This window comes from Dama dama, chromosome 13 (assembly GCF_033118175.1).
Source record: "Dama dama isolate Ldn47 chromosome 13, ASM3311817v1, whole genome shotgun sequence".
In the NCBI taxonomy this organism is placed as follows: Eukaryota; Metazoa; Chordata; class Mammalia; order Artiodactyla; family Cervidae; genus Dama; species Dama dama.
In genome coordinates, this window is record NC_083693.1 from 42,249,315 (window position 1) to 42,266,326 (window position 17,012).

A 17,012-nucleotide genomic window follows, 5' to 3' on the forward strand; every position below is an offset into this window, starting at 1 on the left:
GTGGAAGGAAGATAGCGATATTGATTAATTTTAGACTTTGCTAAACTAAATGTGCATGTTACGTTTTTCAGGATTACTTTTAAAAGAACAGAAATAGAACCGCAACTTCAATGTTGTTGAGAAGGGAAGGGTAAAAGAGGAAAATTTAAGCCATTGGAAGGCAGGAATAAAGGAAAAGTGGCAGAGATATGATAAAAAGAAATCACAGAGCTTTCTGATTCCTATGGAATAATGGCAGATGCCTAAATCCCTTCACAATCCTGCAAAACCCAAACAGATCAACAATGAAAGCAAATTACATTACCCCAGCCTTCACCTACAGCATCCTAGGAAAGGGAGAGTAGCTCCAACTTCAATTTACATGTAAATGGAAAGATTAATATCTGAAACCAGAGGAGCCTGCTCCAGAGCTAATGTCTGAACAGAGGAGTGGCAGGTAGGGATGTGGTGTGGAAGGGAGAGGAGTGTGGCCTGGTCCTAGAGGAGGCCAGATACTAACAACATCAGCTAGAATTATCCCAGAAGGAGAGAGGATCCTATTGTGAGAGAAGGAACTCTGAGGACAGGTCTGAGACCTGGTGGATCAGAGCACTGGCAACTGGGTGATTGAAGCATTTGTGAAAATTGATGATATAAGTCACAAAAGAAAAATCTCAATTTTCTTTAAAGAAAGCAATGATATAAATAACAAATTTATTGAGATTTTTTTAAAAATCTCAATTTTCTTAAAAAGAACAGTGATATAAATAGAATTCTCCAATCACAATGCAATAAAAGTGTTAATCACAAAAAGAATCTTTCACCTAGAAAATTTTAAAACTCTGTACCAAGCAACTCTTGGGTTAATAAAATAATACAAACCAAAATTCCCGAATTTTATGAAATAGTAGTAATGGAAACACAGTTTATCTGAATCTATGTGATACTGCAAAAGTAAGTTAGGAGAGAATTAAATCATTAGATATCTATGTAAAATTAAAATCAATTTAAAAGCTAAAAAAATGCAAAGAAAACCAAAAGAAAGCAGAATGAAGGAACTATTAAAGATATAAGCAGAAATTAGTGTTAGAAAACAGAAAAAGAAACTAAAAGGAATAAATAAATCCAAATGCTGGTTCTCAGGAAAAAAACTCAACTCAACAAATCACTAGCTAATCTAACCAGGAAAAAAAAAAGAGAGAGAGAGAGAAAAGGCATAAATATGCAAGATAAGAAATGACAAGGAGGAAATAGCCATTGAAACAGAAGAATTAAAAATTTAAAAAACACATTTAGTTTTATTGTAACAAAGCAACTTGTACACTTTTAACATTTAAAACCGAGCATCATCTTTACTTTTCAGTGAAGCAAAAACAAACATTTAAAAATATACAGGGACAAAATTACAATAGGAAATGTCAACTGCATGTAATTTCCTACAGGTCCTGCTGATTCTCCCATCAAGTGGCAGGGCTCAAGTCATTAGGAGAGAATTTTGTTTTAAAAGGGGGGCTTCCCTGGTAGCTCAGCTGGTAAAGAATCCACCTGCAATGCAGGAGACCTGAGTTTGGTCCCTGAGTTGGGAAGATCCTCTGGAGAAGGGAAAGGTTACCCACTCCAGTATTCTGACCTGGAGAATTCCTTGGACTGTATAGTCCGTGGGGTCGCAGAGTTGGACACAACTGAGTGACTTTCACTTTTTTGTTTTAAAAGTGTCATCTTAAACTGAAAGTACATCTGTTAAACATCACAATTAAACTTGCCAAAGGAGTAGTCATGTTGTCAAAATACTCACTTAACCAACCCAAACATCTCAAACCCACCTTTTGCTGACCTTCTGTAACCCCATTGTTTAAAAGTTTTTTTTCTTTTTTAAAAAAGAGAAAGTAGACACTCTATGTTGGTAAATGCTAACTGTCTGTATTCACATAGAGACACAATGTAATCTCTGAGCACAATATACAGAGAAAGGAGGGGAAAAGGCTAGAATTCTATGCACTATCACACAGAGGCCTAGGACCCTCCAGCTTCCAGCAGAACTAAAGGAGCAGAAGGTTTTTCTTTTTTCCCACAGAGCATGGTGGTGTTGATTCTATAGCCTTTGTTGTGACAGGAAGGGATAAAAATGAATTTGGAATAGAAAGGAGTAGAAATTCCTTTTCCATTGAATTCTGCTCAAGGTATTCACAAATAAGTTGTGAACCTTGGTATAAAGGGAAAAAGAGATCTTAAAAACAGGGTGACTGAGCACAGGAAAAGAAAAAAAAAAAAAAAAAGACTGCAACTTGCTCCCAGGGACTGGAGAAAATGACAAAAGGAAGGTTGGAATCCATCCATGTTCCATTAGTCATCTTCTCCTTCATCTTCCTCCTCCTCATCTTCTTCACTTTCATCCTAATCTCCTTCATCAATACCTTCCAATCCTTCTTCCTCTTCATTGTCACCATCATCTTCTTCTCCTTCCCCTTCCTCATCATCCATGTCAGGAAACAAGTAGCACTGTAATGGACTTGGCCAAATACCATCTTTGATGACCTCTCCTAATCCATCTGCACCTGCATCAGAATGATCAATAAACCAGGTGAAGAAGCTCTCTGGTTCCTCACGTTGTCTCTTCCTGCTGGCTTTATTCTGCATTTGACTTAATCAAATGAAATCCTTTCTGGATTTCCATTTGATTTCAGTGGCCTTTGAAGATAGATCACCACTCTCACGTAGATGAAAGTTTTTGGAGACAACTTTATTTTCAAAGTAAGTGAAAATAATTTTCTAGTGTCATCAAGATAAAAATCTATTCTGTAATCTGATTTAATATCTTCAAATTCTGTCACTTCAGTGCTTGTCAAATAAGGCAGTGCCTCTTCATCGTCCTTCCCAAGCAGTGCAGACGCTTGGGGATGGTTAACAAATGTTGTTACCCCCAAATTTGGGATTTTGGCAATCAATTCCAACCTCTTCTGAAACAATGATTGGCGGAATTTGTTATATTTCTGTTCTACTTTCAAAATCTCCTCACTGGCTTGTTCATTAAGTCTATTTCATTTTGTACTCCATCAATATGTCCAGTTGCTTCTTGCTGTTCTTGTTCTTCCTTCAGCAAGTTAGGAGGAGACGTTTTGTCTGGCCTGGAGGCAGGAGTCAGTTTTGGTTTCTTTGGTTTCTTTGTGTGGCATGGAAGTGGAGACTGGTGTTTGGGGGCCGTGCTGGGAAAAAAAACAAGAATCAATCCAGGGGAAGAGGCCCATAACATGAATTCTGAGAACTAAGGCTGCCCCAGCAAACAGAGGTTTAAATACCTAAAAATCTTAAGAAACTACTTTTCACAAGTCTAGAACAAACACATTTGAAAACGTAGCATAAATAGACAACTTCCTAGGAAAATATTATTTGCCAAAATTTACCCTAATAAACATTAAAAATTTAAATAAACTAAATAATTACTCTTCAAGAATTCACTAGGCCCAGAAGAATTCATAGGAGAACACATCAAATCTTCAAAGCTACTTAAGAAGTTCCAGAGTATAGAAAGAGACATTCCCACATTATTTTGATTTTTTAAAATTTCCCCCCACATTATTTTTAAATAGCCACATACAATTTAAAGAAATCAAGAGGGAGAAGTAATTTTTGATATTTATTCAAATATTCACCATTTCTGATACTCTTCACTATTTCCTGAAGATTCAACTTCCTATTTAGTTCCAGGCAAGAAAAGGAGAAATAAGTAAAAAGGGGAGAAGTGGTGATACTTATAACCAGAAAGGAAAGCTTTTCCAGATATCTTTGGCAGAGTTTGCTTAAGTCTCAATGGCTGGAAAATTCTGCTCTCATTTTTAGTTGGCATATGGCTTTTCTAAACAAATTCAGAGTTTTGATGGTAAAGAAGACATGGAAAATGCTTGTTGGGTAGAAAGAAAGCAGTAACTCCCACAGCCCACCCTTTTGGCTATCCATCCTCCCATATACAGAACATACTCCCTCCCAAATGAAGACAGTTCTAAGGTCTCATTCAGACACTGTATCCATCTAAAAAGCCAGAATCTCTAGTTCATTGGCAGTTTCTCCACTTAGCCTTGGTGTGAATCCTCATACCAAGTCCAGTAACCTATGAACTAAAAGCCAAGTTATCATCCCCTGATTCCATATGTAATAATGGAGAAGGAAAGGGAAGAATGGGGAACTTATCAAAGCCATTGGAATTATTAGATCTATGGCAAATACCAAATTCTGCTAGACAGGAAAAGCCTCGTTTGATAGTAATTTCTTTACTCAGACAACCTATTCCCTGGGAAGAACTTTATCAATTGTGCTTCATAGTCCAAGTTTCACCTTTTTTAAAAATAGACATCTTATTTTTAAAAAGTATTTATTTATTTGGCTGCAGAGGATCTTAGTGGCAGCACTCAAGACCTTTGGTCTTTGCTATGGCACACGGGACCCCTAGTTGCAGCATGCAAACTCTTAGCTGCGGTATGTGGAATCTAGTTCCCTGACCACGGATTGAACCCAGGCCCCCTGCACTGGGAGTGCCGAGTCTTAGCCACTGGACTGCAAGGGAATTCCCTCCATCTTCTTTAGAGTGACTTCTTATGCATTACCCTCTTGAACCATATTTGAAGCAAACTTTGGGGAGGATGCCCTTTCTGTTGTGTGTGTTTGGGGACCTTGGGTTGAATAATGATAAATTCTTGCTGGTCACATCCTTAAATTTTCATTTTTGGTGATATGATTCCGTCAAAAATGTTGTAGGTTTCCAGTCTATTTACCTCTTCTTCAATCCACAGCTGAAGCTCCTGTGAGGTCACAGTCCATGGACCTAAACATCTTCCTCTATTATATATTGGCTTCTGTGTTCTGCTTATTTTTCTGGCCTTCAACTTAGTGCTCACTGTCGCGAGACAATTGGAAACAAAGGGCTCTAGCTGAAGAGAATGCTTTGCAGATACCCCACCCCACCCCCTGGTTTTTCTCTTGAGTGGTGATTCTTTTTTTTTTTAAGTTAATTTTTATTGGAGTATAGTTGCTTTTTAATGTTGTGCTAATTTCTTCTGTACAGCAAAGTGAGTCAATTATATGTATGGATATACCCTCTCTTTTTTAGATTTCCTTCCCATTCAGGTCACCACAGAGCGTTGAGTAGAGCTCCCTGTGCTATTCAGTAGGTTCTCATTAGTTATCTATTTTAAGCAAGCGTGTGTTAGTCGATCAGTCTGATTCTTTGCGATCCCATGGACTGTAGCCTGCCAAGCTCCTCTGCCCGTGAAATTCTCCAGGCAATAATAGTGGAGTGGATTTCCATTCCCTTCTCCAGGGGATCTTCCCGACCCAGGGATCGAACCCAGGTCTCCTGCATTGCAGGCAGATTCTTTACCATCTGAGCCACCAGGGAAGCCCATTTTATGCATGGTACTATATATATGTCAATCCCAATCTCCTGTGAAGCAGTGATTTTTAAAAGAAGGTGCTTAGGAAAGGCCCAGGACACCAGTCTCATCTTCTAAGCTATTGCTTGGAGGCCACCTTCCTATTTGGAGAACAGATGCAATGATCTTTTTCAGCCTTGCAAATCTCCAAGTTATAGAATCATCAAATTATCCCAATAGGATCAGATTATTCCAAATTATGGGATCTCAAAGGAGATGGCAGGCCCTAAGCAGAGTCTTCCTTAGTGAAGTGGTACTTCCTTCCTTTTTTTCTTCAACCTGGATAAAACTAGCTCATTGGTCTCCTTCAAGACTTTGTTGAAAATGGAATGAAGTCACCAGCATGTGCCAACATTCTGAATCATTCCAGCTGTTTTCTCTAACACAACAGAATAGGTTGGTGTGTGGGGTATCTCCCATAGAAGAGCAAATTGACCATGTGTTCCACCACTGCACAACAAAGTCATTGGAATTCCAGTCTGCAATGCATGTACCCTCCCAGCCCAAAGGCCCGTCTCTACCACTCAACAAAGTTCATGTTTCAGATTGTCACTTGCAGTATCCCACTTCAGGGTACTGAATTCTCTGAGTGATAGAACTGTATTTGGCTGCATTTAGACACCCAACAAAGTGGCCAAATCCGTATGAGGTTTACTTTTCTCCTATTACAAGGAGTCTGAGACAGGCCATCTGGGAACTGATGCAGCTGCTCAAGGAATCAGGCTCCTTCTCTCCTTTCCTGCCATCCTAAAAGTGAACACATTAGTTGCTCAGTTGCATCAGACTCAGACCTCATGGACTGTAGCCTGCCAGACCCCTCTGTTCATGGAATTCTCCAGTCAAGAATACCAGAGTGGGTAGAGTTTCCCTTCTCCAGGGGATCTTCCCAATCCAGGGCTTGAACCTAGGTCTCCTGCATTGCAGGCAAATTCTTTACCATCTGAGTCACCAGGAAATCCTGCCATCCTTAGTGTCTGTCTTTCGGTTGCATGATCACAAGTTGGTTGTCTCTATTCTGGATATTGTGTCTGCTTGGAAGACAGGAAAAAGGGGGTTGGGAAAGGCAGAATGCATGTGCCAGTTGAATCTGCCCTCTTTAAAAAAAAATTCAGGAAATCAATCACTTTTCCAGAAGCACTACCCAGGGACTTTCAGTAGTATCTTCTTGGCTATAGCCACCCTTAGCTCCAGGGGAGTAAGGGAGATAAATATTTTTAAACTATGACTAAAAAGAGGGTTCTATTAGTAAAGAAGAAGAGGCTATTACATATTGGACAGTAATTAGGTCTGCCAGACCAATATGAACTGTTTAATACAAGAAAACGGATATCATGGCTCAAGGATCTGAAAAGTCCAAAGGCTGCACTTGCTTGATTCAGTGGCTTAAGAAATCACAAGGAATCCAGTTGCTTTCTGCTTTCCACCCTGCCTTCCTCCATGTCGAAATAACCTGAGGCTGACTCCCCTCATGGTCCTCAGACTACTTGCAAGGTTACAAGCTTTCTCATTCTTGCCCAGTGGGAAATAGAGAGTATCAGGATCCCAGCATTTGCAGCTGACATGCTCAGTCCATCGCTGGGCTCAGAGGATGGAATGCACTGATTGGTTTGGCCCAGGTGGTGAGCTTAAAGCTAGGTCTAGGATGGAACCATTCCAGGAACTCCAAGGATCAGATTCTCCATGGAAAGTATGGTCTGTTGAAAAGGGGTCAGGGACCTCTGGAGAAGGAGCTGGGGAAATGGACGATACGAAGACGACCAACAAATGTCCTCAGAATATCCAGAGAAGAGAAGAAGGAGTCAATCGGAAAGGGAATTAATCACCACAAGAAAGACTGAAAAAAGGAAAGTCTCTAAAGGGACATGGTCAGTATTCATCCGAGCATTGGCTGGGGACAGGGAGGTCTAGTCCAAAGTCATATCCTGTCCAGTCCCAGTGTCACATGCATTTTTACTATGAGGGTCTTGGAAGCATGCTCCTGCTATTCTTGGCGCCCCCCTCCCCCAATTTTGGTGCTCTGCTTCCAGCTTACTACACAGCCTTCTGATTATACTTGACTTCCCAAGCTGTTTTCTTATAGGGAGTGAATGTCTTAATCAGAGACTGGAATGCTTGGTAATTCTGGTTCATGGTGTGAATTAGTACATCAGCATTCTGATTTTCACATTAATTTCTGACTCACTGTGTCAGCAAAATCTGTTTTCTGAGACTGTGTCTGAGAACATGACCCTGAAGTCCTGGTGTTCCTAGGATACCAGACGACTCATTGTGAGTCTACTAGCGACCAGCCAGTGGCTTTTCCTTGAAGATCCCCACATTATCATGTGTCTAACCCATTGTCTACTTCCTGGGTACTGATTTGAGGTTTTCTAGAGTTAAATGTCTTATGCTAGAATCCCACTGTATCATTCCTGATGTGGATAAGGCTAGGCTTGAGCTGATACAAAGTTCTTTTTCATCTTTAGGACCTCTTTCTGTGAAGACTCATTACCTGCATAGCTACTCTTTTAATTCTACAATAAAAGAGTCTGAAGTACAAACTTGAATCTTATATGAACAGATATTTCACACGAAATTCGAATTGAAAATATACTCCTGCTCATAAGTCATATTTCAGTTCAGTTCAGTCGCTCAGTCGTGTCTGACTCTTTGCAGCCCCATGGATCGCAGCACACCAGGCCTCCCTGTCCATCACCAACTCCCGGAGTCCACTCAAACCCATGTCCATTGAGTCATAAGGGATGTGTAAATTAAAATCAAAATGAGATATTACTACATATCCATTAGAAAGGCTAAAATGAAAAAGACTTGGCCACACCCAGTGTTGGCAAGGATGTGAAGAAAGTAGGACACATACATTTCTGCTGGAAGTGTGAAGTCAAGTGGGCCTTGGGAAGCATTACTATGAACAAAGCTAGTGGAGATGATGGAATTCCAGCTGAGCAATTTAAAATCCTAAAAGATGATGCTATTAAAAGTGCAGTATTCAGTTGTTGTCATTGCTGAGTCTCTCAGTCGTGTCCAATTCTGAGGCCCCATAGACTGTAGCCCACGAGGCTCCTCTGTCCATGGGATTTCCCAGTCAAGAATACTGAAGGGGGTTGCTGTTTCCTTCTTCAGGAGATATTCCTGACCCAGGAATCGAACCTTCATCTCCTGCAAGTTTCCTGTATTGCAGGAGGATTCTTTAATGCTGAGCCACGAGGGATTCCCACTGCACTCAATATATCAACAAATTTGGAAAACACAGCAGTGGCCACAGGACTGGAAGAGGTGAGTTTTCACTTCAATCCCAGAAAAGTGCAAGGTCAGAGAATTTTCAAACTACCGTATTATTGTGCTCATTTCTCATGCTAGCAAGGTAATGCTTAAAATCCTTCCAGCTAGGCTTCAGCAGCATGTGAATCGAGAACTTCCAGATGTACAAGCTGGATTTGGAAAAGGCAGAGGAACCAGAGACAAATTGCCAGCATCCACTGGATCATAGAAAAAGCAAGAGAATTCCAGAAAAATATCTACTTCTGCTTCATTGATTTTTCTAAAAACTTTGACTGTGTATATCACAACAAACTGTGGAAAATTCTTAAAAAGATAGGAATACCAGAGCACGTTACCTTATCTCCTGAGAAACCTGTATGCAGGTCAATAAGTAACAGTTAGAATAGGACATGGAACAATGGACTGGTTGAAAACTGGGAAAGGAGTGTGTCAAGGCTGTATGTTGTCACCTTGCTTATTTAACTTCATGGCAAATAGAAGGGAAAAAAGTGGAAACAATGACAGATTTTATTTTCTTGGGCTCCAAAATCACTCTGGACAGTGGCTGCAGCCACAAAATTAAAAGACATTTGCTCCTTGGAAGAAAAGCTATGACAAACCCAGGCAATGTATTCAAAAGTAGAGACATCACCTTGCTGACAAAGGTCCACATAGTCAAAGCTATGGTTTTTCTAGTAGTCATGTACAGATGTTAGAGTTGGACCCTTAAAAAGGGTAAGTGAAAGTCGCTCAGTCATGTCCAACTCTTTGTGACCCCATGGACTATATAGTCCATGGACTTCTCCAGGCCAGAATACTGGAGTGGGTAGCTGTTCCCTTCTCCAGGGCATCTTTCCAACTCAGGGATCAAACCCAGGTCTCCCACATTGCAGGTAGACTCTTCACCAACTGAGCTATCAGGGAAGCCCAAAAAAGAGTAAGTGCCAAAGAACTAATGCTTTCGAATTGTGGTGATGGAGAAGACTCTTGAGAGTCCCTTGGACAGCAAGAAGGTCAAACCAGTCAATCCTAAAAGAAATCAACCCTGAACATTCATTGGAAGGACTGATCCTGAAGTTGAAGTTCCAATACTTGACTGAGGCAAGGAGCTGACTCACTGGAAAAGACCCTGATGCTGGGAAAGACTGAGGGAGGGAAGAGAAATGGCCAACAGAGGATGAGATGGTTGGATGACATCACCAACTCAATGGATATAAGTTTGAGCAAATTTCAGGAGATGGTGAAGGACAGGGAAGCCTGGTGTGCTGCAGCCCATGGGGTTGCAAAGAGTCAGACATGACATAGTGACTGAACAACAACAACTTGGGAAGTCTGTTTGGCAATATGTATTAAGTGGAACATACATTTATCCAATACCTTGACAATTCTACTCCTAACTATGTGTGGAACAGAAATGCATACATATGCTCACCAAAAGACATAGGTAAAAATACTCATTTCAGCACTATTCCTAATAGGTCTACCTGGGAAATAATCCAAGTGTGCATTGACGTAGCGACTTAACAATATCACTGATAGTAGAATTTATAAAGACCTTGTGTTATATCCAAACCATTGTTGACTTAAAAAGTGTTCATAACCTAAAAGTTGAGAGCAATGTTTATCCCGTGGAAATTTTTAGGACTTCAAGCCTGGAAGACAGCATCTCAAGTGACCCTGAGTCAACTGCTCTGAGCAGGTAGGGGGAGGAGCCGTGTTACAGAGAAATTTTGCAACAAACAGCAGGTAGGATGAACATCAAAAGATTATTGTTAATTAAAGAAAACCAGATAACCCAAGTTAAGGGATTTAGTGCTTTTGGGGCATACCTGGTGCCTGGAGAATCCCATGGACAGAGGAGCCTGGTGGGCTGCGGTCCATGGGGTCGCTGAGTCGGACACGATTGAGTGACTTCACTTTCACTTTTCACTTTCATGCATTGGAGAAGGAAATGGCAACCCACTCCAGTATTCTTGCCTGGAGAATCCCAGGGATGGGGGAGCCTGGTGGGCTGCCGTCTATGGGGTTGCACAGTGTCGGACACAACTGAGCGACTGAGCGCACACACACACACACACAAACACACATATGGGAAGATGTAAGAGTCTGGCTCACTGAGACTACCCCTTTCACATGCATCTCAGCCATCTGGGACCAGTATCCTGTTTTCACATCCTGAGCTTCCTTTCCTCAGGGCTTATTGTAGGGAGTGGGTAACAGTCTGATGACTGCTAGATGGCAGATATTCTCCTTCCTGAGTTCCCTCAGGGCTCACTGGCTCACGTTGGAGGGCTGCAATCACTGATGACTGTGACATCCGTTCACTGATATGGTAGGAAATATTCCATATCTCATCACGTAATACTATAAAGCAATGAAAATCAAGGAACTCCTATTGCTATTCACAACAACCAGGACGACTCTCATTACTATAATGAGAAGAATGAAAGAAGCCAGACGCAAAAGATTATATTTGGTACGGTTCCATTTAGAAGACGATCAAGAACAGGCACAAGCTAATTTATGGTTAGATGTCAAGGTAATGGTTACCTTTGGAGGACAAGGTGGGTAAAGAGTGGGAAGGGGTTTGCAAGCTGCTTCTAAGTGCTGCTAACATGTTCCTTTTTGCTTTGGGTAGTGATTACATAGATGTGTTCACTCTGTAAACAATTCATCTGGTTATACAATGATACTTTGTATACTTTTCTTGTCTGGGCTGTGACATATCTATAGGGCCTCTGATCAACAGCTGGCCTCTGCTAAGGCAGTTTAGGAGGCTCAGCTGGGCTACGTGGCCTTGAGCAGGCTAGCCTGGGCCTGTTCTCCTGGTAATGGCTGTGGGGCAAAAGGGCAGTGTTCAAGTCCACGTCAAGCCTCTGCTTTCATCATATCTGCTAACATTCCATTGTCCAAAGCAAGTCACATGGTGGACACTGGAATCAAGGGGTAGGCAGGTCAGTCCATTCACGGTGCGTAGGTCCTGCAAAGTCATATGGTAAATGGGCCTGTTTCAAGGGAGGGTGATGAATTGGGCCATCAACACAAGTCTACCAGTTAGTGGGAGAAAGAAAAAGAAGTTAATGACAATACAGTGAAACACATACAATAACTGAGAGAAATACAGGGTCCTTTAAGGGCACAGAATGAGGCACATTTTACATTTTATCTGACTTTAAAATCATTCACGGAAAAAATTTATGCACGGACATTTCCCCTTCCAGACTATGAACTTTTCTATATGCTTCATTTTCACATCTTCCAGCTCTTGGCATAATGCCTTGCATAAAACAGCACTTCAATGTTTGCGAAATAAGTGCTCAGTCATAAAGGTAGTAATTTCCTCTTTGTCCATTTTTATTTCAGACTCTAGGAGAAGAATGAGACCTGCATATGTAGCAAGACACATTTTTACATTTCATAGCCATTTTAGTGAACTCATAAACTCCATTCATAGAATAGGCTCCTGTCAAGTGAAGGGTTGGAGGAGTTCCAGCACAGAGATGGGTGGAATCATTCAAATTTTGATGTGTTCCCTTTTGTTTTGCTGGTGGTGGGGTGTCTTCTATATATTTTTAGAACTTGCAGTAAAATATACGTAACATGACATTTACCATTTTACCCATTTAAGTGTATAGTTCAGTGGCGTTAGGTACACTCAAACTATCGTGCAACTGTGACCACCATCTGTCTCTGGAACTTTTTTTGTCTTCCCAAACTGAAATTCTGCACCTATTAAACAACAACTCCCCATTCTCCCTGCTCCCCAGCTCCTGAAAATCAGCACTTTACCTTCTGCCTCTATGAATTGGACTGCTCCAGCTGCCCCCTATAAGTGGGCTCATACAGTCCTTTCGTGGCTGGCTTATTTCACTTATAATGTCCTCAGGGTTGTAGCATGTCCACATGTTGCAGCATGTGTCAGAATTTCCTCCCTTTTTAAGGCTGAATGATATCCCATTGTATTTATATACCAAATTTTGTTTATTCATTCATCTGCTGATGGACACACGGGTTGCTTCTAACTTTTGGCTATTGTGAAGTAATGTACAAAGCAAATTCCACCCAAGGATGGAATTTTGGACAGAGGAGCCTGGCGGGCTACAGTCCACAGGATTGGACACGACTGAAGTGACTTAGCACATGGAATTCTGGGGTGGAAAATGCCTCTTCACTCAATTTGAAAGTGAGTGGAATCACAGCCACATTAGGGTGGTATGGCTAAAACTCATGGCCTAATTAACTTTCACCAGAGGTCACTTTAAAAATAGAGATTCTGATAATGCTAATAAAAATAGGGATTTCTGATAAGAAAATAAGAATTACATTTCTGAAGGTGATAAAATTGGCTGAGAATTTAAGAATAGGATGAGACATTAAACCAAGCCTCATTATTAACCCCAGGAATGATATCCAGAGCATGGCAGGCACCATGATTTCAAAACTAGTCTTGTGGGTGGAAGGTCACAGGTAGACTGACGCAGGCCATTTCTAAGGTTGGCTGCTTCAGCCTAGATATCACATTCCCTCAACCAAACAACCGCTTCCCTGCCTGGTTAACCTCTAATTAATTCCTTGACAGCCAGTCCAATACCTCTTCCTCAGGAAAGTTTTGCTTGACCTAGGCCCTTACCTTGAAGCCTGGGTCGGGCTTCTCTCCCTGCTCCTCCCTCAGTTCAGTGACTGCCTGGCGCCCCTCCATGGAGGAATGAGGACTGGCTGGCCTCTACCCCAGCTGCTCAAGACTCAGTCAACACTCATAGGATGGATGTGTTGACTTAAAAAAGTATATATCCACAAACTAAAAGTTGAGAGCCGTGTTTAATTTGGTGGGAATTTTTAGGACTTCAAGCCTGGTAGACAGCATCTCAAGTGACCCTGAGATAACTGCTCTGAGAAAGGAGAGAAGCCAGAGCATAGAGAAGTTTGGCAACAAGTGGCAGGCAGTCTGAACATCAAAAGGTTATTGTTAATTAAAGAAAACCAGATAACCCAAGTTAAGGAATTTAGCGCCTTTTTATGTATGGGAAGATGCAAGAGTTTGGGCTCATTGAAATCTTTCCTTTCATGTGTATCTGAGCTATCCTGTGCCAGTACCCTGTGTTTTCCACATCCTGAATTCCCTTGGGACTCACCATAGGAAGTGGCTGCCATCTGACAGCTGCCAGATCTCAGGTATTCTCCTTCCAGAGTGCCCTTAGGGCTCAGGAGCTCACAATGGAGCTCTGCGGTTGCTGATGACTGTGACAATGTTGTGTACTAATATGGCAGGAAATACTCGATTTCTTAGATGAGTGACTCCTCCACTGAAACTGCCACAAGTACCCAAGCCAGGTGGTCAGTGGAGCCAGGCCATGGGCACAGGGTGCAGGAGTGGAAGCCGCAAGGACAACCACCCTTGCTGGGAGCACCCTCTCCGGTCACGCTATCACACCCCAGCTGTTCCTGCAGCAAAGCAGGCCAAGTGGAAGGGCCTCGCAGAGCAGAGAAAAGCTCAGCGTCCAAAGTACCAAAGAAGCAGTGTGAACATCAGAAGGGGGAAGACTGACCTGAAGGCTGGGCTGCCCGGAGGCCTGCAGGGCGTGCTGCAGGGCTTGGCTGAAGAGATCGTTGGTGATGGGCGTCCCAGACTGGACTCTGGAGGACATTGGGGAGGTCCCTGAGGAGTGGCCCTAGAGACAGACCACGGTCAGTGCCACCCTCAGAGCCACCCCAGTCTCCCAGCACACACCCACTGCTGTCACATCACCCCAGGGTGCCCAGGGTGCCTCACCACTGCCTCCCAGCAGGGGCCAGCATGAGACAGCCACACAGGGCTACCTAAAAGCTCTCTATGTGGGCACAAAGGGTTCTGTACTCTTTTGCTCCGGGGAGATGGAATGGGACCCCTGACCAAGCCTAGGACCCACACTGGGAGAGGAGAAATGGCCCTGCCGACTGGAGTGACCATCACCAGGAATGCTTAAGCCTTTGTGTATGCTTGGCCACTTTCAGGAATAAGTAAGGACTATTCATTATTGACAGGAGGTTCTTCCAACTGATAAGAAGAGTCAGTCAGGCCTGGGATGAGCCCCAGACTTCTGAGCCTAAAGGCAGGTGAAGGGAGGTCACCTGAGCTGCAGTGGGAAATCCACTGGGGTTCCAGGTAGAGCTCAGATCAAAGCAGATGGAGCACAAGGATCAGCAATGGTAAACCCACTCTACCACTGGGCCCTTCTCCCTGGGGGCCCAGCCTGGACCTTCCCACCCCTTCTCTCCATACCTGGGTACCAGGAGTCGGCGTGTGAGAGCTGCTCTCCGGAGTGCTGGCCAGGGCCAGGGCGGTGGCCAGCTCGCTCTGGGTGATGGGCCGGGGCCCGGCAGCTCCACTGTACCCCAGGGAAGCTGGGCGAGAGCTGGGGGGTGCTGCTTGAGGGCGTGGACCTGGCACTCTGGACAAGGGAGGTGCCCACATCAGGGCGGCAGCCCCGAGTGGTTCTCAGAAGAACCCCATCCCTGCTCCAGGAACAGTTCTTGGGGAGACTCCCCAGGCTGCCAGGTTCACAGCAATAGAGTGACACACCTGGGCCCCCACAGGGCCTCTGACCACCCCCTGCTGGGCGTGCCAGGTCCCGGGGAGGGTGCCTCCCAGCACCATCTCCCCCAAGTGGCAGGCAGCCCGGTCACTTACTGGGTGAAAGTCGTCCTCATCATCAGAGAGCCCGTCAAACAGGAAGCCACCTGGAGGAGGGAGGACAGATTTCAGGAGGAGGAACAGGAAGGCACAGGCGCTGCTCCAGCATCTCGGCGCTAGTTACTCCAAATTCATGTTCTCATCTCTCCCCTGGAAAATTACAGGACAGATGCTCTCCCTGACTCAAACCCAGAGTTCCCAAGGAACACCCTCTGCCAGCACTATACATAGCTGCGAGTAAAGCAAAGCCCTGGGCCACTGCCCACTCCCCAGGGCCCGCGTCCCCCTGTCCTGGGGCTCACCTGGCATGTCCAGGTAGGCACCGGAGGGCATGCCCCAGGCAGAGGAATTCCAGCCCCCACCCCCCTCCCCCTGCTACTCTCTGACTAGGGCTGCTGGCAGTCTTTGATCTTTACAGATCTTTCTGGCATGGCAGCGCGCACACTCACTCACCCAACCCACACGCTCCCTGTAGGGACAGCCGTGGACCCACAGAGCCTTGTGCATGCACTTCCTGCGGTGCCATACTCCTCAGGCATCCAGGTGGCATCTTATCCTTCCCAGTTCCTGTGCTGGCTCCCTACGGCTCCAGTCAGTAGAGTTGTGAGGTCTGCTCCTTGGGAAGCCTTCGGAGGTGCTGGCTTTCCAGAGCAGCAGCAGCATGCCAGGATGCAGGGGAGCAAGGCTTCGAGTGATGGGCATCAGAGCGGAGGTCGTGCTACCCACAGCCAGGGCGGGAAGTTGGCCAGCAGACAGACTAAGCCAGGGCAGGACCGCAGGCAGATCCCAGCAAGAGGAGGCAGAATCAAATGCCTGACCCCACCCAGTCCCTCACGGCCTTCTGGCTGGCCTCCAGCCTACAGAAGTAAGCGGTGCCAGCAGCCAGGGGCGACTTGCCACTTGCTCTCCCCTCAGAGAGGAGTGGTGGGGAGGGTGAGGGTAGGTGGAGGGTGGATGATGTGTGGGGAGCACTCAAAGCCCCACCATTGCCTTGTTGTGAGAACACTAGGAATTTTCAACTTGGGCTGTTTCTCCCCCTTTATCATTTTTCCTCCCATTCCCAGGCAGCAGTCTTCTGGGCTGCCCTGCCACACACAAACACCCTTCTCCCCAGATGGTCTATGCTTAGAGAATTTAAACTCATTTCTATGTTAGTGGGAGGGGATAAAATTAAGAAGACACTTTATTATCATGTTGAGGTAGTTTCCTTTTATTGTTTTTTGCTGAACATTTTTATCTTGAAAGGGTGTCGAATTTTGTCAATGTTTTTTCTACACTGAGATGTGCATGTGTTTTTTTTCCCCCTTCATTTTGTTGATGTGGTATATTACATTGACCACTTTTTGTGTGTTGAACCATTTTTGCAATCCAGGAATAAATCTCACTGGGTCATGGTGTGTCATGGTGCATCTTTTTGATACGATACTGAATTCTGTTAGTATTTTGTGATTTTTGTATCAATGTTTATAAGGGATATTAGAATGTAGTTTTCTTGTAGTGGCTTTGTCTGGCTTTGATGTCAGGGTAATGTCCTTGTAAAATTAGTTAGAAAGTGCTCCCTCTTTTTTAGGTTTTTGGAAAAGTTTGAGAAGAATTAATATTATTTATTTAAATATTTGGTAGAATTCACCAGTGAAGTCATCAAGTCCAGGAATTTTCTTCGTTGGTAGTTTTTTGTTTTC

At 43.8% G+C, this 17,012-nt stretch overlaps 1 pseudogene; it reads right to left on the minus strand.

Moving 5' to 3' along the window:
• Window positions 1–2,322: 2,322 nt before the first annotated feature.
• LOC133068014 (protein SET-like) lies at window positions 2,323–15,387 on the minus strand (annotated as a pseudogene).
• Between the last annotated feature and the right edge of the window lie 1,625 nt (window positions 15,388–17,012).